The sequence below is a fragment of the Terrapene carolina genome, unplaced genomic scaffold (genome assembly GCF_002925995.2).
Source record: "Terrapene carolina triunguis isolate 2854851 unplaced genomic scaffold, T_m_triunguis-2.0 Scaffold69, whole genome shotgun sequence".
Lineage (NCBI taxonomy): Eukaryota > Metazoa > Chordata > Testudines > Emydidae > Terrapene > Terrapene triunguis.
The window spans coordinates 39,093,433-39,116,100 of record NW_020664420.1 but is presented as its reverse complement, the minus strand read 5'-3'; positions in this window follow the sequence as shown (position 1 = coordinate 39,116,100).

Below are 22,668 nucleotides of genomic sequence, written 5' to 3'. Positions count from 1 at the left end.
CCACAAAGGGTACTACTCCATTGTTATGTAGGTCCTGGTCAATCACGGGGGCAGATTGAAGCACACTAATGAGGGATGCACTGGCAGGGTACACGATGCCACAGTGTTCCAGAGATCGGGACTTTACTTTCATGGAGAAGCTGGGACATCATTCCCACTGAATGACATTGGTTATAAATGGAGTCACTGTCCCCACTGTTGTTCTATGGGACTCTACTTACTCCCTGTTGCCATGGCTTTTGAAACCATTCACTAATCTCAGAGGACCTGGCAAAAGAAGGTTCAACTACACACTCAGTAGCTGTAGGATGGTGGTGGAATGTGCATTTGACAGCATCCATGCTGTCCCATTGGCATTGCCTTCAAAAAAATTTGGATGCCAGTGTCATCAGTGCAGTCCGCATTATTGTGGCTTGCTGTGTTCTGCGCAATGTCTGCCCAAAACCTTTTTGCCAAGAGTGAACTCAAGACAGTGCTGGATTTCTGAACCGAGACATGCAGTCAGACAGCACACCCATCATAACTGGTGCTGGATCCAAATGCACAACAGAAATTAGGGATGCTTGGTGTGTCCACATAATGGGTTTGCATAGTCCCATGCATGAGGGGGAATGGAATTGAATTTGAGGTTGTGCTGTATATGGGGTGTGAGGCAGCTGTGGGATGCCTTTTTAAATACCAATGATATTATGGATGATAAATTTTGTAAACACTTTTGTGAGGTATGGAGATGTGTATGCATTTTATCAATATAGGCCATATACTGCAACTCTCAGTTTATGGATTATTGTGATGATAGCTTGTAATTTCTTTTATGAAATTGATTGAGAATGGGCATGTGAGAACATTCTTTACAGTATGTATCATTTTTAACATTACAAATAATAAAACTTGCCATTGTTGAATTTTCACACAAGGCTACAATTTATTTTACACACACTTACATATCAGTGTAAGAACCAGATAGGCAGACCAGATGTCAACAAAATCTACAACACAAGAAACAAGCTCAAGGGCCAAAACAGCAAAAGATCAATGTTACCAAATGACATGGCCAGCCATTCTTGAGAGTCCCCTGTCCCTCTGTTCTGCTTTGGCCTTTCTGGTGCATTTTGCACTTACAGGCCATGGCTGAACTGGAGTGGATGAGTGCACAGGGAACATTTGTCCATTCCAAGTGCTACTGCTCCTTGCCTGTAACATGGCCCAGCCAGCCCCTGAATTGTTCAAAGTCTGCAGAGGCTGGAGCATGAGCCAAAGGTGGCAGTGCATCCTGAAGTCTGGTAGCCACAAGCACAAGCAATCACTCGAACAGCTCCTTCTGCTGCATACTATCTTCCTCTCTCAATCTGCAGTCATGCTCCATTAATCTGTCAGCCAATCCCTTCCCCCTCTGTGCAACCTCTGTCTTTCCACACTTCTTGCATCCTTGTCCTTCTGGAACTTTATCTGCTGATTTTCTCTCATCAGCTTATCTTGGACTTGTTCTCCTTGCCCATGGTAGGTGGCTCTGCTCCCCCAGGCTCCTGGTGCCATGTGTTTGCCATGCAGAGATAGAAGGGCCTTGAAAGGAAAATGATAGCACATTATTGTCTGACCATGATAAAAAGTTACACTTGCCACTCTGTCAAAGCGGCTGCTTATATTCAAGGTCAAAGATACTTTTTATCAATGGGCTTTATTTTAGTCACACAAACACTGGCCACTTTAGACATCCTTTGGAGCAGCACTGAAAGCCATCACACATCAGGGTAAGATACACATGAAAAATTCTATTGAAATTGAAATGATTTATATATCCCCTTCATTTTTTCTGGGGATGGAGGGAATTATGAGTGGTCTAGTCACTAGCTATGGTTTTTCCATCCTTTCAGGCAGGGCAAGCTGTGGAGAACATTGATATTCTGGAGGTCCCCAAGCAGAAGTAGGAACCTCTGTTCCAGGCCAGTGGAAGACAGTTATCTGTGTGTACTAATCTTCTAGTGAGTGACCAGCACATTTTGGAATGGACAGGGCCCATGAGTTTGAGGCGGGCCTAATAAATATGTCCTCATGGAGTAGGAACTCCAGATGTTTGATTACTTTCTAGGGTAATCAGGATGAAGTTTGCTTTCATCACCAGCCAGCAATGGGTGAAATGTCATGTTTCTTATGTTCTTATGGGATGGTAAACAACAAGATGCTGATTTAGCATGGAGATGCAGTATAGGCTTCTTAAAAGCACCCTGAGTTCATGCACAGACCCAACTGACTGACTGCCAAATGGACTCCTAATATAGACAGCCACCCTCCATTGGCATTTGGACTCTGTTTTTTGGGGGGGATGGACGGAACGGACAGACTCCATTTACAGGTGCTCCAGGACAGTGTGGGCATGGCCCATTTATTATAAGATGTGCTGTGTTAGACAGGATGGGTACATGAAGCTGTTAATTGTGGATACCCAACCTGTACATATACCAGCCAGAGAGTAACTAGTAAAAAATTCATATCTAGTTGTTTAGCTTTCTTCCTCATTTCACAGGGTCCATTCTGAATCCTACATGGAATCAGGGGGCAGCAGGGAGTTTTACGGGCGTGGCATAGGTTCTGCCCTGAATGGAAGCACACCAAAACCCAGGTATTACAAACAAACATGGTGGCAGAAACTTACCAGGCTCTAGCTTTAGCACTTGCTCTGTAGCTGGTTCTGCAGTGGGCTGCTCCCCAGGACTGTATCCAAACAGCTCCTTTGAGTACAGACCCAGGATGCTGTAGTAGCCTCTTCAGTTACTGGACTCAGCACCAGGGTCAATTCATGCTCTTCATCTGATGGCTGTCTCTCCTCTGGTGGTGCCTGTGACTGGGGGGATCATAAGGATGTCATCCCCCTGCTCAGCAGGTTGTCATGCACCACTGTGGTCTCAGTGCTACCACAGTTCTCACTACCTGGTCTAATTTCTCACAAAAGAGGCAGAAAGTTGGGGAGTTCCCAGAGGTACTGTTAGAATCTTTGACTTTGCAATAATCTGTTTACAGCTGCTTTATTCATTCTCTGCATTGTTCTGCTGTCCCGTTGATCTCCAGTGCTGCCAGCCGATTGCATATAGGTATGCAGATATGATCATTTCTTGTGCTCTTGCTGAAGGCAAACGTCTTCCTCGCCTCGCATCAGAGGTTAATCAGAATCTGGCTGTGTGCGCACTTGATGCACCACTTCTTAGAGCTGACCACAGTAAATACACATGAGGGTTAACGGTGTTTTCAGTTGAGTCCATATGGAAATGGGGGGTTAAACACCAAGAAGCTGCATTTGAAGTTGCTTCTGATTCCTGGGAAGTGAATAGAAAGCTTTGGGATGGAAGGGCTGGGCAGAGGGCAGCCCCCAGGGATTGTGCAACAGTAGTGGTAGACTCTCTACTGTCTGGACTTGAGCTGGAGCCACCCTGCAAAATTTCTGGGCTTTGACTCACTCACAGCAGAACTCAGGCTCTGATACGCCCCCCTAGCAGAGTTTGTGGGCTGGAGTCCAGAGGAATTCTTTCCCTGGTCAGACTGATTTCTGTATGGACAGAAGAGGGGCTTGGGCCTAAACCGGAGTCAGAGCCCAGATTTAATATGCAATACACTACTGGCCAGAAACACTCCCTGCTATGTTGTCAATTATCAGTGCTACTAAAAACTAGTCAGTCCTTAAGTACTAAACTGGGAACTAGGTATTTTCCAGACAACTTACTGGCATTCTGCCACGGCCAGAAGTGCTGAAATGCAGTAATGGGTTGTACTAGGCTTACTAGAAGCAAGGAATACAAGAAAACTAGAAAAGGCCTGTACTGTGAGATTGCCAGCCCCCTTCTGAAGACTAAGGGCTTCAAATAAACATCCAAACTTTTGTCTGTTCATCTAAATTGAAACCAGCTTCCATAGTTCAGCCATCACTGCTACCCACATATCTAAAATCTACCCACAAACTTTAACTCCTGCAGCAGAATATAGCATGGAAGAAGACACGTGTGCATGTCAGACTCCTTCTGAGTTAATTTCAAGGAACATAAATCATATTCCCAGTGTTGCGGGGAGGAACCAAGTTGCTTTGTCCTGATTGTCGGCTGACAGCTCTGGAAAGAAAAATCCAAATGCAAATTTTTATGCAAAAATGACTAACTATTTTTTGTGCATGAAGTAACTGGAGTAAGTTTAAATAAACAAAAGTAAATGAAATAACAGTCTAAAATCTAATATGGTACAAGAATAACATGCCACTCTGTCTAGGGAACTGACACCCCAATGACTCTTTTGGCTTGCCCACTGTTACAAATGCGTCTTCAGAAACAGCTGTCTTCATGTAATGCAACAAAGTTATCATTACCAATAGTACTCACCAGCATGTGATTCCAGTGATGGCTCTGAAGGGCTAGTTTAACTTACAGCAGCATGTCTTTATAAAGTTAATGATGCTTTGTTAAGTCTGTGACGTGTGCTAAATGCTTTCTTGTAATCTCTTCTCTGCCAGTACAACTCAATATCTTTAAACTCTTTTTTGTATGGAAGCATACATACAATACTTTTGATCATCATACTGTGTGTGTGGTGGGGTGGGGGCTGTTCTCAAATTGGGGAAAATAAAACTAAAGGTGCACTACTCCCAAGAGCTCTAAGGCTCATCTCTTGTCTCTCCACCTTCCCACCCCTTCCAAATCCCAATTAGGTTCCAAAAAAGCCAACAGAGTCCTTCCCACTCCATCCCCTCCTATATGCCCTGATTTTTTTTGTCCCAGTCAGAATTCCTCACTTGTATCTTTGACTCCCTCCTGCCTCTGATTTACTTCAGAAGTCCCAAACAACCATGTGTTCCTCCAGTCCCCTCCCTGAAAACAAGACCCAATTTCCCTTCCTAGCTTGCTTCTGCCCCTGGCTCAAGTCCAATTCACTATAACAAAACTTGGATTGACACTCAGCAACTGTTACTACAATGGTATGTCTCTAAAGCCCCAGTTCAGCAAAATACTTACAGGTACACTCAAGTCATATTGGAGACAATGGGAATTCAGCACTTGTTTAATTTTAAGCATAGAATCATAGAAATATAGGGTGGAAAGGGACCTTGAGAGGTCATCAGGTCCAGTCCTGTGCAGTGAGGCAGGACCAAGTAAATTTAGACTGTCCCTCACAGGTGTTTGTCCAATCGGTTCTTAAAAATTTCCAATGATGAGGATTCCACACCCTTCTTTATAACAGCCCTTTTCTCAAGACTAAACATGTCCAGTTTTTTTTTTAAACTATCCCAATAGGTCAGGTTTTCTAAGCCTTTTATCATTTGTGTTGCTCTCCTCTGGACTTTCTCCAATTTGTTCACATCTTTCTCCAAGTGTGGCACCCAGAACTGAACTCCCGCTGAGGCCTCACCAGTGCTGGGTAGACTGGGACAATTACATACGACATTCCTGTTAATACATCCCAGAATGGCATGAGCCTTTTTTTGCAACTGTATCACATTGATGCATTAAATTTGTGATCCTCTATAACCCCCAGATCTTTTTCAGCAGTACTACTACTTAGCCAGTTATTTCCCATTTTGTAGCTGTGTATTTGATTTTTCCTTCCCAAGTCTAGTACTTTGCACTTTTGTTTATTCAATTTCATCTTGTTGATTTCAGACTAATTCTCTAATTTGTCAAGGTCATTTTGAACTCTAATCCTGTCCTCCAAAGTGCTTGCAACCCCTCCCAGCTTGCTGTCATCTGCAAATTTTATAAGCGTACTCTCCACTCCATTATACAAGTTATTAATGGAAATATTGAATAGTAGGACCCAGGACTGACCACTACAGGACCCCATTAGATATGCCTTCTCTGTTTGACTGCAAACCATGATAGCTAACTACTCTTTGAGTATGGTCTTGCAACCAGTTGTGCACCCACCTTGAAATAATTTCATCTAGATCACATTTCTCTAGTTTGCTTATGAGAGTGGGTTGTAGCCCACGAAAGCTTATGCTCTAATAAATTTGTTAGTCTCTAAGGTGCCACTAGTACTCTTGTTTTTTCTTCATGTGGGACTGTGTCAAAAGCCTTACTAAAAGCAAGATCTGCCATATCTTCTGCTTCCCCATCTACTAGGCCAGTAACCCTGTCAAAAAGAGGAAATCAGGTTGGTTTTGCATAATTTGTTCTTGATGAATCCATGCTGGCTATTGCAACCTTATTCTCCTCTAGGTGCTTACAAACTAATTGTTTAATTTATTGTAGTATCTTTCCAGGTATCTGAGTTAGGCTGACCGGTCTGTAATTCCCTGGGTTGTCTTTCTTTCACTTTTTAAAGATAAGTACTATGTTTGCCCTTCTCCAGTCCTCTGGGACCTCACCTGTCCTCCATGAGTTCTCAAAGATAATTACTAACAGTTCTGAGATTGCTTCAGCTAGTTCCTTAAGTACCTTAGGATGAATTTCATTAGGCCCTGACAACTTGAATACATATAATTTACATAAAAATTCTTTATTCTGTTCTTTCCCTGTTTTGACTTGTGTTCCTTTCTCCTTGTTGTTAATATTAATTTTGCTGAGTATTTGATCACCAATAACCTTTTCAGTGAAGACTGAAGCAAAATAGGCATTACTCACCTCAGTCATCAGCTCTCCTTCCCCACTTCATAGAGAACCTATACTTTCCTTCATCTTTCTGTTGTGCCTAATGTGCGTTAAAGTAGGGCTGTCAAGTGATAAAAAAAATTAATTGTGATTAATCAGTTTTAATTGCACTGTTAAATGGTATTCTAATATTGTTTATTTAAATGTTTTGGGGTTTTCTATATTTTCAAATATAAGGTCAAAGCTGGGGGCTCTCAGATTCTGTCCTGCTTGGGACTCCAGCTCCTCTAGGGGCTCGGGGCTGTGGACTGGGGCTGCTTCAACCCCCTGCCACTGATGCCTCCTGTCCCACCCACAGGTATGGGATTAACGTGTTAAAAAAATTAACGTGCTAATTTTGCTTTCAGTTAATTGCAAGTGTTCATTGCAATTAATTGACAGTTCTGGTTTAAAGAGCCTCTTCTTATTGCCTTTCATGTCCCTTGCTAGGTGTAACTCATTTTGTGCCTTAGCCTTTCTGATCTTGCCCCTATATGTGTATGCTATTTTTTTGTACTCCTCCTTAGCAATTCATCCATGTTTCCACTTTTTGTAGCATTCCTTTTTGATTTTCAGGTAATTAAAGAGCTCCAGATGGAGCCATTGTGATGCTTTGGGGTTTGACCTAGACCAGTAAGGGGTTTTGTCACCGTCTGCTCTGTAACCCGGGTGCTTCTATGCTGTGCAGCTTTGGCTCAGAGCCCTGACATGAGCAGCCTCCTCACAGCACAATTGCCTCACCCTGGCTTCTACCAGCCTGGTTACTGCTTGCCAGGTGACCCAACAGCCCTTCCAGTCTCCCCTATAATATTCAGTTCCTCTCACTGGACCCTCACAGAAGTTCTCAAGTTTGCTGCCTCCAAAGAATACACACCAGCCTGCTAGATAAGCAGAGGCTATTACCCTTTAGTTTAATATACACAGAGATGCTTTTGTAAAAGTAAAACAAGTTCATTAACAATAGAACTTAGATTTAAGTGATACCAAGTAGAGAAGGAACAGGGATATAAATGATTACAAACAAACAGAAGTCAAAATATGCTTCTATCACTAAAATCTAACTTGTGTGTATACTGCATGTCCTCCCAGCTTTCACATAGTGATGCCAATGGCTAAGGTGACAACTTATTTAGAGTGTAAGCCCATCAGGGTGGGGAAGCTCTCTGTGTGTGCATTGACAGGCACAATAGGATACCAATCTTGGTATGTAGGCTCTGTTGTAATACACTTAATAACTCGACTTTCATTAGTATAGCCTCCTGCTTTCACTTGCTCAGAACTTTCTCAAAAATTCTCCTTTGGGGCTGAAACTTTCCATGCTGAGCCTCAGCCTTTAGCTTAAAATGTAAAACTGATCTCTTTGATTCCCACTATAACAAACCTTCCCAAACAGACAATACCTGCTGCAAGAGTATATCCAGACAAAAGAAGATCCTTTATTGTAAGGCATTAAGACCTGTATGTTAGGCATAGTATACAGCCCATTAATGGGTATTATGTGTACAATATGTATATAATATACATTATGCGTTTATATATGAGTGTTGGAAGGTTATGTTGACTGAATGCATTATGCTTTCCCCACAATTCTGTTAAGTAACTGGAAAGCTGAAGGCAACTTTGGCATTAGAAAATAGCCTGTCAGAGCCAAAATATGTGACTGGTGTGTCTTAGCACAGGTTGGGATCTTTCCTCTATCCCCAGATGGTTTGAAATATAGTATCCAAAACAGAGATAAGACAAGTACAGAACAACCAAGTTAAAGAACAGTTATGAACTGGTGGGTTGGATTGTAGTAATGTGTCAAGAGTTGTGTAACTCATAAAATAATACTAAAATGCTACTGGCTGAAATGTGCATCTTTGAAGCACACCTGTATGAGGTGAACATGCTACTAGATAAGAATTGCTTCCTGAAAGGAGGGTAGGTAGGTCTCCTTTTCATATTGTACTGCTTTATCTTTAGACAATACATGTAACTAAGTTTGGCTATTTGGTCTCTTAAACATTTTTATGACTGAACTGCAGCTGTAGTCAAACAATTGACAAATATGATGATCACGGTATATATGCAAGAGAGGCAATGTTGAGAAATTATTTTGAGCCTGTAAGAACTGTTTGTATCTCCCTTTCTTAGTGGGATTAGCTGTGAATACTTCTAAACGGCTATGGCAAGGAGATTATTTTTATTCATATTTATGATTTTTATTGTAGTAGTGCCTGGGAGTCTCAGTGACGGGCCAGAACCCCATTGTGCTAGGAGCTGTACAATCACAGAACAACTAGACAATCCCTGCCCCGAAGAGTTTACAATCTTACATTGATAAAGTTCCTCATTCAGATGTCTCCCAACCAGGTTAGCAGGTGAGCTGCACAAGCCACATGCACTTCATGAAGCAGCAAAGGTGGCCCAAACGAGTGAGTGAAAGCCCTAACACCTCTCATGCACCCAGATGAGTCCAAATTCCCTGAGTCATATTAGGTTGTGGGCATGTGCCTTGGCCATAGATAGTTCAGAAGATGGCAAGGTGATTTCAGTGTCTCATAAATCTATTTGATCACAATAGAAAACTTAAAGAGAAAAACCCTGAAATGTAAATAAAAGTCAACCATCAAATCTACTTGCTGTGGTGTGATGGGGTGTCCCAGATCTTCATCTTGTTGCCTTTATAGCACCCACTCATTACAGACCCAGGACTGCTGAGCCATATCACTGACACATCCCACAGTCTCAGGCAACTGATGATTTGCTTGCTCACTTCTTGTTTTCTGCCCTGCCCTCTTTGGTGTGAAAATCTCCATTATTCCTGTATTAATGGTATGTCTCAGGTTGTGGGTTAATATGGACAAAGACAGCAGGGGGGAAATGGAAGCAGGTGATTGTCAGCTCAGCTGCTCCAGTGTGAAATGACTGTTGTGCAGAAAGTGGCATGGTGTTTATTGGAAATGCTATGCTGAGACTGCACTCGAGTCACCGCTTTGCCCCCACTCCTGTATGGTGAGGTGTGCTGTATGAAAATGGAAATCCATAGCTTCTAAACGCTGAGAGAAAAACCATGGACGCTATTTACAAAGAGCATTTATGTAAGCTTTTTATGTGTGAGAAGTCACTGCAGGCCGTGGCTTAATACATATCTTTTTGTTTTGTGGGGCCCTTCAAGCACATACTATAGTCTGTTCACAGACAGACTTATGACAGATGATAGACCAGTAAGCACAGAAAAATCTATGGTCCGGATTCTGCACCCAATTGTGAGATTTGTTTTAGATCTTAATTCCTTTTGGGCTGAAGTTGTCCATACTTGTTCTCAGCCCAAGTGTGATTAATTTTGGAAATCTTGAGCCTTAGGGGTTTAGCCATTTTTGCGTCACATTAGTGTGGAAGGGGTGGGGAAAGTCCGCATCTCCCACATTCCTATTAGAATTGTTGTGCTCATACCATTGAAAAAATTGTGCTGCAAACTTCCCATTTTGCTTTATTTCCCCATGTGCTGCCAAGTATGCAAGGTGCTTGGCGGACAGAATAAAGAGAAGTCTCTGCCCTGACAAGATTATCTAAAAAGATAAAACACAGTGTGGGGGGGAGGGGAGGGAGGAGGGCTATGTTCTAAAAGCAAATTGCGGTGAGGTTTGGCACATGTCTCCTTCTAACTTGATATTTTTTATTTGTCCTTCTGTCCCATTACCTGATGCCTTTTGCTTTGCAGTCTTCCCTTTATCTAGCCCTCAACCTCTGAAGGCTGCCCTCCTTGTACGCCTCCTGGCAACCTACCCTGTGCCCCCTTTTAGACTTCAGACTGCATGAAATTCTTAAATCATTAAGAGACTGATGCATAAAAGCATTTCCGAGTTTCTTCAGGTGCCAACATAGAGGTTCCCATGGCCTCTCCTGCTTCCTTTCTGGTTGACTCCAACTGCTTCCCCTGCAGGGTTGTGGGAAGGGATCTTCAGTTCTGGTGAGGAGTTTTCTGGAAGTCTCTCTGCTACATAGTGGTCTCACTATCTAAGGTTGAGGTCTAATTTCAAGAAAATCTGTGAAGTTTTACTATGAGTGTTTAACATATCCAGTTCCACACACATTCAGTGCACCTTACTTTGCTGTTAAGATCATCCCAGTTTGGGGTTCGTTTGCCAAATATAAACATTCATGATTTTTAAACTACTGAGCATGGCTTGATTGATTGTTTTCAAAAGTCAACAAAAGAAGCCAATTTTAAAAGTAATCAGTTCTGTAGGATTAAAGTTGACCTTTTTAATTTTGCATTTTACATACTCAATTGTGAAAACCTTAACAATCCAGTTAAGTTTTTTTTAATTGAGAAAACAAGATCAGTGTGAGACACCTGAAATTTTGAAGGGCCCAAGAAGACTCCATGTCTATTTCAGTAGGCTATAGTTACAGATGACAAAATGAAGAAGAATATTGAATTAAAATTGTTGGTGAAATTAAAATAGGCGGAATAGAGTATTGGAATTTAGCTAAGACACTGGGGCTAACTGTCCTATTCTTTTGGTACAACTATTTTAGTGACAAAATAATTGAAAACCTTTCCATTTGGTAGGAAAATTTTCATTCTTCTAAAGGCTTCTCAGCTTTCTGTATAAATTCAATGAAATATGTTTGTAAGTAGATTTACCAGATTTTTATCTTCCTTCCACATGAAGAAAACTGACCAAACTAGTCGTTTTGTGGAAAGATAACCGGATTCACACCATGACATGATTTCTTGGGCTGTACTAGTGAGTGTCAATGAGACAGCTAAAGAAATGCAGCAATGAAAGTTTAAATGAAAAGGAGAAGATCTGAGGAAGAAACTACAGAGGTTCTATATTCATGTACCTGAACATTGGCATCACTCAGAATTGACACTGATCGTGCTGTGCAAAGGCAATAACTTTTTTTTAAGAATAGGAAGAATGATGCAGATGGGAGTTCGGGTTCCTCTAAAGCTGACTCAGAGAGTAGATTCTGACGAAGATTTGAAGTACAAAAAGAAATTTCTGTGGAAGATTCAGTAAGGAAAGCGGGTCAGGTGTTTAAAGCACATGATTGGGAGCCAGTAACCTGGATTCTATTTCCAGCTCTATTAGAGATTTCCTTTGTCTGTCTTACTTAAGGTAAGTTATCTAGCCTTTCCATGCCTCAGTTTCTCCATTTCTAAAATGATTATAATTAACTATATCAGTGTGGGAGTTCAGGCATAATTAGTGTTTATAAAGTACTTTGAGATGCTCTGACAGAAGAGCTCTGCAAGCATATGATTAAGTTTAATTTAGAAAAATGGATTTCCGAAGGGAGAATCTATTACTTGTGTGTGCAAGTATTTGAAGTATCATGTGTGAGCAGATGACACACGTATCAAATTGCACATATACTGGTGGCAGAGAGGTGCTAGATATCAGGCCCAGCACACCTATTTGGATTCTTCTATATGCCCATCCATTATATATGGTTTAAATGGTTTTGCAAAGAGCATCTTCCTTCCACTGTCTTGGCTACTGGAAAAAATGATCTGGGGGAAGCTCAAAACAGCTATTCAGAGCTCCAGTGGTTGTTTCTGTAGAAGATCAGAAGGAACATATTTAAGCCATCTAAAACTCCGGAAGATCATAAAACACTTGACTTCTCTAACTTCAGTCCACGTATTAGTCATAGATACTGTATGCTCATCATTCATTCTATACAAGGCTAAGCATAGAGGAAGACTTTCTTTCCCCTCCATTCTCTGGTGCTCTGCTAAAGTTTCAAGATCTAGATGAAGTAGTGTCAGATTGGCTTCTTGTTGCTATATTTCAGCTCATGCAAGTGTCCTGGAGGGAGTGTTAAATCTAGTGCAAGGAAAAACCAGTGAAGAAATATACAATGGAATGTTGTGGGGTGGCAAGCAAAAGATCCAAGAACAAGGTGAAGCAGTTCCAGGCAGACATCAAACATACACATCCTGATCTGTTCAATGCTGGGCCTGCAAGCCAAACTGACAATGCAAGTGTGACTCCATGAACACCCCAATGCCAAAGGGCAAGGGGCTCCCTGGTATGTAGCAGTGAGCTTCAGTTAACCTGATCAGCTCGGCTCACCTTACACACTGTTATCAGGATATTTATCTAAAAGGAGTCTCATAATAGAACATTGGAAAACTAGTAAATCACTGATCATTAATATTCTTATGTTAATATTCTTATTATACATTTAACATGCAAAAACCAATACAGATGTGCTGGAAATATGTCCCTCAAATGTGCTTGGCAGACAGTGCCTAAGCTCAACTGGTCCTATACAATGGAATGTTGTTTTGCAGGCTTGATTGTCTCTCTGATGTAAATTAGCAAGATGTGATCTAAGATAATGAAAGGCACATTTACATGCAAGGTAAACAGAGCCATCAGGCAAGCAAGTGGGAGAAGGTGAACACTTAACAGTCTCAAGGGGGGAGCCTTTCTGCTTCTTCAAATAGGTTCAATAAATTTTGGGATCATATAAGCAAAGAAAAGCCATATTATCATCCTTCACCTGGGGAAAGGAAACAAAGTGCTTTGGGCTCTGTGTTGGATGCTGGCTGAAGATTGGCCAGCCATGTAGGAAGAATGACTGTAGTGAAAAAACTACTTTGAACAAGACTCTAAATTAGACTTTAGCCTTAGAAGCTAAACTCAGTGCTATCTATTAAAGTGGAGGGTTTGTTAACCCCACTTAAGCTAACAGGCTGCTGTGTACTGGCTATTTAAAAGAGCAGTAAACTAAATAAGCTTGTGTGAGTGCTACAGTGGGAGGGGCTGAGCACTGAGGAGAAATGCTTTTGGGGAGAATTCAGGCTGGAAAGGTTGTTGAGGTCCCTCTGCAAAGAGAAACTGGGTGGTGGAAGTCAGCATAGCACTGGGTGGAGCCACGTCAGCATAGCATTTAAGGCACACAGAGTTGACTGCAACCCTTACTGGCATGCATGAATGTACAGTGTACATTGTAGTATTCATCTGCATATGAGGAATTTTTTGTAGTTTCTTTTAAAACCATTTTAGTATTGGTGGATGTGCAAAACATATATCTGAACAGTTTGTCATTTGGGGTCAGGGAAGTACGTACTACTCCACATATGAAAATGCAAGCTAAGTCTATCTGCTGTATTCTTAATAGTCCAGTAATGTACATGGTATCCATTTGTCTCCATATGTCTCCAAATAAGCCCTTATTATCAACCACACAAGTGACTCACATGGATCAGTAACAGGTTAAAACACAGGAAACAAAGGGTAGGAATAAATGGTCAGTTTTCACAATGGAGAAGTAAGTAGTGGGGTCCCTCAAGGATCTGTAATGGGACCTGTGCTCTTCAGTATACTCTTAAGTGTTCTGGAAAAGGGGGGGAATAGTGAGGCGGCGAAGTTTGCAGATGATATAAAATTACTCTAGATAAGTCCAAAGATGACTGCAAAAAGTTACAAAAGGGATGTCTCAAAGCTGGGTTACTGGGCAACAAAATGGCAGATGAAATTCAGTGTTGATACTTGCAAAGCAATGGACATTGGAACACATAATCCCAACTATACATACAAAATGATGAGGTCTAAATTATCTGTTACCACTCAAGAAAGATCTCAGTGGATAGTTTTGCAATTTCATATTTTAATTCCTTCAGAACTCGTGGTTGAATACCACCTGGTCCTGGTGACTTACTACTGTTCAATTTATCCATTTGTTCCAAAGTCTCCTTTATTGACACCTCCTCTATTGATACCTCATTAAAGTCCAGGCCTTCATATTTGGTCAGGTTTAACTTGTTATCAGATCAGTGGCGGCTCCAGGCACAAGCGCTCCAAGCGCGTGCCTGGGGCGGCAAGCCGTGGGGGGTGCCCTGCCGATTCCTGCGAGGGCGGCAGTCAGGCAGCCTTCGGCAGCTTGCCTGCGGGAGATCCGCCGGTCCCGCGGATTCGGCGACAATTTGGCGGCGGGTACGCCGAAGCCGCGGGACCAGCGGACCTCACACAGGCATGCCGCCGAATCCGCGGGACAGGGGACCTCCTGCAGGCAAGCCGCCGAAGGCAGCCTGCCTGCTGTGCTTGGGGCGGCAAAAAAGCTAGAGCCGCCCCTGCATCAGATAATAACCTTGTTTTTATAAGCTAAGAATTTGGGTACATAATGATTTGGAAAAGACACTTTATGCAGATGATCTATCGAAACTTTCCCCTTCCCACTTTACTTCTGATTTTTATGAGAGGCTGGGTGGTTTGTTGCTATTACCATACTCTTTTAATGTCCAGCTCCGCTCCTTCCAGTTTTTAAAGGTCTCTGAGTTGTGTTGTCAAAGAGACACTTAGGCCCACATCCTCAAAGCCGTTGAAGTGCCAAACTCTGCCTAAATAGCTTTTTGAGGATCTGGGCCTCATTGTATTAAGGTCCCTATTCAGCAAGGTACTTAAGCAGATGCGCAAGTTTAAGCACATGAGCAACTCCATTGTCTTGATTGGCATTAATGGGACAATTCACCTGCTCAAAGTTACACATCTGATTAACTACCTAATTCAGTACCCATGACGTGATACAGGTACAACTACAAGTAGGTGGTATTCCAAATACCTTCACAGTAATTACTGCTATACATTACACACTACAGGAGACAGTTCTCATTATGCAGTTGCAATGTTTGAATATCTTTTAGATTTGCTATTAAAAGCATGTTCTCAAGGCTTGTAGCCTAAAGTGAAACATGCCAGCTCACTTGTTTTCCATGGAGCATGCATATGTGAACCATAACATCTCTCAAATCTTCCTTTCCATTCCATTCTTTGAGAAGTCATGCTGTTGGGTGTCATGAGAATCACATTCTGGAAAGGAGACTCAACTTTCTCTCTAACAGCAAAATTCATTCTTGACTTTTGTGTCACTTCCTCATTGATGGATTTAATAGTTCAACTGTTAGAAGCCCGGGATCAAATAATAAATATTAAGGCTGAATCTTTATTCCACTTTATTCATGTCATGTAGTTTCTCTGGATTTTTCAGCTGTGCTTCATAGGTACAATATGGTAATCTAATCTATTCTCTGTAAAATAAATGTATTCACTGGAGTGGCCAAACAGTTGCACAAATCTTTTGGAGACCATTTTTCACAATCTTCCAAAGGGGAAGCAATACTAAGGTTTCCCAAACTCTTTTCTCAACTATTCCTGGAGATGTTTCATGAGGTGTGGGAAGTCCACCTCATTCTGGGATATTACCAAACCCTTAAATCTAGTTTTCATTTAAATTATGGATTTAGCCATCCTACCTTTTTTAGTAATTTTGCATCTATATCAATCAAATATTCTCTCCTCAAATATCTGAATACTCAGCACATACAAATGAGAAGTATTTGGTTAATAAATTAAACTCTTCTAAAACAAGGTGCAATTCTAATAGATGTCTGGATGAGATCGGTAAAGAATTGAGATGAGAATAAATGGGGTTGCTCTTGTAGCAAAGTTTGGAAACAAAGCTTTCCTTTTCCATCAGTTGGTTCCTATATTTAGCCATATTCAATGTTTCTGTGTAAGAGACAGTAATGAGTTTAATCTGCATTAAATCTAAATTTAACAACATACATCCAGTTACCATTGAAGCAGCTGTGTCTATTATCATAATTCCCTTACCAATCTACACTAATTTATCTCTCTTTAGATTGGAAAACAAAAATTAGGAGAGGAGGAGAGTTGCATTTTGCTTAATTATAAATATGGGCTCAATCCTGTCAGAAAAATGAACTAATAGTGGCATCACAGCTGTTCAATTATCTGCCATTCACCTCTGACTCACACCCAGACACCGTGGCTGTCACAACTTTAGAGTATGTTGCTATAAAAGCAGTGGAACTACCTGGAATTTCAGTGATCTTTCTCGTTTAAAATAGAAACCTTTTTACTAGTTTTAATATTAAAGTATTCTTTTAAAAACTTAAACTACATGAACTCCTTGTGTGATACACACTTTAAGGAGAGGCACATTGGTTACCACAGAACAGGACTGTAGGTACGTTGGATCCTATCATGTAGACGTCCCAATTCAGAGCACCATCTGTTTGATGATCCATTGGCTTAGTGGATATGTATGATTTTAGGGCAACAAACTGACCACTCTAGGTAGTCAATTTAATTCCAGCTTGGTAGTTACCAAGTGATCATCTGATGGCTGTTGGTAGATATATGTGAAATTGATTAGTGGCCTCTCTCTAGGTCAGGGGTGGCCAACCTGAGAAGGAGCCAGATTTACCAATGTACATTGCCAAAGAGCCACAGTAATACGTCAGCAGCCCCTCATCTGCTCTCCCCCCTGACCCCGCTCCCAGCGCCTCCCACCCACCGGCAGCCCTGCCGATCAGCTGTTTCGTGGCATGCAGGAGGTTCTGGGGGGAAGGGGCGAAGAACGAGGACACGGCAGGCTCAGGGGAGAGGGCGGGACCTGTGGCAGAGCCAAGGGTTGAGCAGTGAGCACCCCCCGGCACATTGGGAAGTTGGCGCCTGTAGCTCCAGCCCCGGAGTCGGTGCCTATACAAGGAGCTGCATATTAACTTCTGAAGAGCCGCGTGTGGCTCTGAAGCCACAGGTTGGCCACCCCGGTCTCGGTACTAGTGGGCAGGTGTATCACAAAAACCATCGCAACAAAGGGGTATTGTCAACAAATGTGTCATAACTCCATAAATGGCACTCTTGTTGACAGTGCCATAAGAGAGAGACCATGGACTGGATGGGCATGAGAGACTGTACTAAACTAGGACCTCTATATGGTCATATCAGGTTTGAGGCATATTGGCAAGGCTGGGTGGGCAAACTTAACTTGGCATTGCCACGTTGTGTGGATAAGACCAGCAGGCACTTCTAGACTCTGATTCAGCAAAGCACCTAAGTACATGCTTAAATCTCATTGTGTTTACTTTTATGTTTGAAACTCTGTATACTTTCAAGAAACTGTCCCAAATGATTTTTGCCAGAAGCTGGGATTGGGTGACAGGGCATGGATCACATGATGATAACCTGTCTGTTCATTCCCTTTGGGGCACCTGCCATTGGCCACTGTCAGAGGACAGGATACTGGGCTTGATGGACCTTTGGTCTGACCCAGTATGGCCGTTCTTATGTTCTTATGATTATAGTGAAATAGTCATTTTTGATGAACAGCTGCAAAAGCTTGTCATTTTATTTTTGTAGTGACTTGTGCGTAATATTGAAGGCAGAAAAAGGTTGTTGTGGGCAAGGTATGGTGCCCTTCCATTCAAATGCTATGATAGTTACAGTCAGTATATCAACTAGAGCAAGGTAGTCCAGTTAGATCACATCCCCATTTTTTGAATCCCACAAGTAGTGCTGCCTATAGTTAGGGTTGCCCAACACTTTCCACTCTATGACCCTGTTTTAAGGTGCTTATAATTTTGCCAGACTTTAAACACTCAGGCTGAACTTTTCCATACCAGGCATCTGACTCAGGCTTTTTTGTTAAGTTTGGGATAAAATTGTTCAGCCATTTCCAAGAATGAGATTAGAGAAAAATAAGTTGTTTTACCCATTTGAAAAAATATTTTACAACCATTTTGTTGAGACCCTGTAGTGTTCCCATGCTTTGGAGCAGGGTAATGAAATTTGTCAGGGAGAGGGATGTGCCTTTTGCCATCCCTGTGAAAAGTCACCCAAATTTGGCCAAGTTATACCCCTCTGAAAAATTGCAGTTTGCACATGTTCAATAGAGACTAGTTAGAATTTGGCAGTTAAATTCTTGGAAGATTCCATCTGCACTGAGCAAGCTCCATCCCCTCACAGCTTCCATGTGTGATTGTCCTTCCTCTCCTATCATGTGCATGCATTGTGATACAGTTTTTAACTACATGATTGCATACTATTTTTTCCCCACAGGACCCCAGTGCACATGCTGGACCTGCTGTAGGGATGAATCAGGGTTGTGTAGCTGTAAGGTCTGTAGTGAATCAGGTAGGGGACTGCAGGAAGAGACAGGACAGTCTCATGGTTAAGGCAGTGAAGTGCTCTCCATGAGAACTGGATTCTATCCCTGCCTCTGCCACAGAGTTCCTGTGTGATGCTAAGAAACTTGCTTAGACTTTTCAGGGCTGGTTGCTAATTGTGTGCTTCTTAATTTCTGAGTGCCCAACTTGACCCTGGTGTCTGATTTTCGAAAGTGTTTTGTACTCACAGCTGCAGCTGAAGTCTAAGGGAGCAGTGCTTTGAACATATAATGTGCTCTATGATGCTACATACTCTGAAAAATCAGGTCCTAGGTATCTCAGACTGGGCACCTAAAATTAGCAGACACTTTTGATCCTAATCAATTTGTGCCTTAGCTCTCCATCTATATAATGTGGATAATAGTACCCCTTCAGCTCACAGGGGTGTTGTGAAGTCCTGAGATGCCATAGTGAGGAATGGCATAGAAAAGTCCAGGAAGAAATTAATAATTCTGTCTTCAGAGCAGGGTTTGAATAATGAGGAGTAAATAAGGCATGAGGTCCACATTGAACAATGAGGATAAAATATTGCCTAACTGCTCATTCAGTGAGCACTGTCCCACCCATGCACTGAATGGGTATGGGACAATGCTGCTCTGTGGTTTCCCTGGAGCCTGTCCCAAGAAGGGTTCCACAGTGCAGAGAATGAAGCAGTTCAAGTTAATACAGTCCTAACTGTATGAACTTCCTGTGTGTTCCCCTATCTGCTTAGGGCCCCCATCCCTAGCATCTGAGCACATCATTCACAGCCATTAATGTATTTATCCTGACAACACCTCTGTGGAGCAGAGAAGTATTATCATCCCCAGTTTTACAGCTGGAGAACTGAAGTCCAAAGTCACACAGGAAGCCTGTGGCAGAGCAGGGACTTGAGCCAGGTCTTATGGGTCCCAGGCTAGTTCCTTAACCACTTCCAATCCGGTGGAGATTGTATGGGAGACTCTTTAGGCGCTTACTTGCAACTCCATGGAGCTAGAACCTCACAGATAAGCTTTTGGAGGGTTGGGGAGAAAGGGAGCATGCTGCAGAGGTGTAACTCCCTCTTTCCATGGGAGAGTGCAATATGCAGAGTGGAGTAGGGGGTCTTAAAAGCTTTCTTCCCATGCAGCGTATAGACTCTGGGCATTCTGAATATATGAAATACTTGATGCCTCTTAGGTAAATTGGTACTGCAAGCTGTGGCATATTGTCACTTGAAAGGTTGTTTTGCTTAGGTTTGTAGTAAAGTCTTGGGTTTGACCCCTAGCTGCAAGGTATTAATGCTTTCCATACAGGTAACATGTAGGGAAACGGTATAGTTCTTTGATGGATTTGCTAGTGTAAAATCGTCTACTACTCACCACTTGGCAGCGCTTCCTTTTGGGTCATCTGGGGAATTAGTTCACCACTGTCCGCACCCCATCTGGCAGTCACTCAACCCATTGAGTGACTGCGGCCTCTCTCTTGCTCATCAGGAGCCGCAGTGCCTCTCCTTCATGGCTTAGCCCTCTGGCCAAGTCACAAGAGTCCTCCCCTTTCAGAGTATTAACAGACTCCTTCCTCAAAGTCTCAGGCAGTCTTCATCTCTACTGTGCCACTCCCACACTGGCTGGTAGGGGAACCTGGGCCTGCCCGCTACACCAGGTTCCAATCTAGGGACCCTTGAACCAGCAGTTCAGGTCTAGCCCTCTCACATCTGACTGCTCCCTCCCTGGACTGCTTCCTACCCTGCCTTTTTCAGGCTCCTCATTTCCCCCTTGCATCAGGGAGCATGACTACAGGCCAACCTCACTGCAGACCCCTCCATCCTCGACTCCTTTATAGAAGTCCTGCCTGTTCCTGCCCAGGTGAACTTTGTTCTCCGTCTCATTGCCCCTCAGCTCCCCAGCAGGTGCAGCCTAAGGCTAATTGGCCTCTCTTGCCACTTTAACCCCATCCATGCTGGTGTGGGATGAACGCCCCATCACAACTAAAATATAATGAATGTACAAAGATAAACCCAATTAGCAGAACTCAATTTCTAACTTTTAACTTAGTTACAGTACTCTTCTAACTAAGTAGCTTCATCAGCTGCTTCATAAACATTTAGGGCCAAATTCTTCTCTCATTAACACTATTTGAAAATAGAGTTGCTGAACTTCATTAATTAAAGTTAAATAATGAAATACTTCTAAATAGATATTCATGACAAATGAATACTAGAGCTACCGGTATCTGCCGTTCTTTCATTAGCCAGATAACAGAATGTGCTGTTCTTAGACAATGCAACAAAGTAATTATTCTCTGAAAAGTCTCCGCAGATAAATACTCTGTAACTTCCATTCTAATGGTTAGCAGAATACTGAGAATTGGAAAGGATGGCTCTGCTTAAAGTGTAGTAGAATCATGGAAAAGTGGTAGTCCATCCCCTTGCCAGCGCAAAGTGTATTCTAGTGCAGTGGTTCTCAACCAGGGGTATGTGTACCCCTGGGAGTACGCAGAGGTCTTCCAGAGGGTACGTCAACTCATCTAGTTACTTGCCTAGTTTTACTATAGGCGACATAAAAAGCACTAGCGAAGTCAGTACAAACTAAAATTTCATACAGACAATGACTTGTTTATACTGCTCTATATACTATACATTGAACCGTAAGTACAATATTTATATTCCAATTGATTTATTTTATAATTATATGGTAAAAATGAGAAAGTAAGCAATTTGTTAGTAATGGTGTGCCGTGACACTTTTGTATTTTTGTCTTATTTTTTGCAAGCAAGTAGTTTTTAAGTGAGGTGAGACTTGGGGTACGCAAGACAAATCTTAAAGGGGTACAGTAGTCTGGAAAGGCTGAGAGCCACTGTGCTAGTGCTTGGTCCAATCCATTTAAAAATGACTCCAGCAATGGGGCTTGATGAAATATTCTTCAGTAGAGCAGATCTCACAGTGAGGACACTTTCATTGCAATTTTTCATTTATTATCTTAATTTATCCTTTACCTTTAGATGTACCACCTTTATTAGCTAATAAAGCAGAGCTTTATGTTGTAAAAAATGTAAGGCCTTCAAACATATGTCCCCACCATGCTGAATTATAGTCAGAAGCAGAGAACCAGCAGGTGGATAGAAGCCATCTTGTGGGGACGCCAGGCTCTGTTACCTGGTGGCTGTCTTATGAAAAAATCAGAGGGAAAACGCCATTGTAAGACTGCTCTCCCTTGTACTCCTTTACACAGAGCTTCCATGCCCCTTACAGACTAGCACATCTGATGGATACTTGCACCGTATCTGTAATTTTTGAATTCACTGTAAACAAGCAGTATATTAGTGCCAGAATATTCTCCTAACCACAGGTTTATTCCCATAGAACAGATGGGTCTTTGGACACTCCAGGCTGGGAATTCTGCCATCAGTCAACACAGACTTGAGGCTCATGGATGGTCTCTTGGCTACCTATGCTCATCCCAATATGTTTGGATGGCACTGTGCCCTCTCACCAGCTGATTGGAGTGTCTTTCTGTCATAGAGGTGTCTAGTGTTCATAGTTTCAGAGGCAGCCAACATAACACCAAGAAGCTCTCTGTGGAAGCACTAATGTATTGCTAACCCATCTTTTGTAAATTGACGATGCCTGCTGAAATTTAAATTATATGCATTAACAGAACAACTCATGGCCTTCCGGGCTATTCATTTCTCTAGGTGGGTCTTCAGTACATGGAGACAGAGAGATAAAGCATCTTATAAAGCCTGGTGATTGGTGAAATTCTTTACAAGATATTTGTTGCTGAATGTAAAGGGCAACATAAGGAAGCATTCAGTGTAGCTTGTTGGATTTTTTTGCTGTTTTCTCTGTGCCATCTACCCCTGCCCTGGATAAAGTTCTCTAGTGCTGTCTCTGCATTAGAAAATCAAACTGTTGGTAGCTGAACCAATGGGACAGCCCTGTAGGGTGTGGTGTATCAGTGTTAGCTCTACTGTTCCCGTTCTGAAAGGACAAAAAAGCCAGTGGAATTGCTTTCATCTTCTCTTTGAACTTCAGAGCCAAAAACTAACAGATTTCATGTGCACCCATAGAACACCAAGGTGTTTGTAAGAACCTGACTAAACTGATTGGTGGTGAGGACTGGA